Source organism: Mastomys coucha, unplaced genomic scaffold (genome assembly GCF_008632895.1).
Source record: "Mastomys coucha isolate ucsf_1 unplaced genomic scaffold, UCSF_Mcou_1 pScaffold6, whole genome shotgun sequence".
Taxonomy (NCBI): Eukaryota; Metazoa; Chordata; class Mammalia; order Rodentia; family Muridae; genus Mastomys; species Mastomys coucha.
In genome coordinates this window covers 84346289-84347473 of record NW_022196912.1, presented here as the reverse complement: position 1 = coordinate 84347473, position 1185 = coordinate 84346289, and positions in this window count along the sequence as shown.

Sequence of the window (1185 nt, the reverse complement as noted above, 5' to 3'; positions counted from 1 at the left end):
TGGGGGGTGAGAGGTTGGGTTTTGCTATTGTTGTTTGGTTGGTTGGTTGGTTTTGTTTTTCAAAACAGGCTTTCTCTGTGTAACAGCCCTGGGTGCCCTGGAACTCTCTTTGTAGACCAGGCTGGCCTCAAACTCACAGAGATCCCTCTGCTTCTGCCTCCCGAGTGCTGCGACCGAAGGTGTGCGCCACCACGCCTGACTGAAGAGGGCATCTCTTACCTGAGAAAATGCCTCTGTGACATTGGCCTGTGTGTCTGTGGAACATTTTCTTGGTTAATAATTGATATGGGAGGTGTCATCCTTGGTGGGGTAGGTAGTCCCGTGGTGTATAAGAAAGCAAACTGAGCAAGTCAAGGGAGCAAGCCAGTAAGCCATACTCCTCCATGGCTTCTGCTCCAGCTCCCGTTTCCAGGTTCCAGCCTAGGGTTTTGATGCTGGAGTGTGATGTGGAAGTGTAAACCAAACCTTTTCCCCCAAGTTACTTTTGGTCATGGTGTTTTATCATTGCAACAGAAGCCTAACTGAGATGCTCAGTCTCGTTGTCACCCTCTCCAAGATGCTAAGGCTGTGCTCTCACAATCCTTCTCCTTGAACGTCACCACCCCTCTGCCCACACCTTCTGCCTGGCCAGTGCCTCTGTTATCTCCAGTCCCCATTCTGGGTCTATTGCTTCTGTCCTACAAGGTTGTTCATTCTCTGTAACTGTACAGGTTATCTGCATGAGAACAGATAGACTACTGGACTCCTACCCTACCCTACGTCTTACTCCTGTCTGTATCTGTTTGTGCTGCTATAAGACACTGCATACCGGGTAAGGGCAGTTTGTTATCTTGTTATTCTGGAGGCCAATTGGGCCTCCTGGTTTGGTGTATAGTGAGGTTTTGTGGTACACTGACTTCTTACCATGCACTTTCTCACCACTTACCAGAAGTAAGGGAAAAGACAAATGCTGCTGCGTTCTCACAGGGCAAAGGGATGAAAGGGCAAAGGGGAGAGACCGCTCGTTCATACTTAGAAAGTCTTCAGTCTCAGCCAGAGTGCTGATCCTAGAGGTACTTGCTCTTGTTATGATAGCCCTCCCCTCCTGCTCCCCCTCCTCCTGCTCCCCTCCTCCTGTTCCCCTCCTCCTGCTCCCCTCCTCCTGTTCCCCTCCTCCTGTGCCCCCTCCTCCTAGTCCCTTCCTCC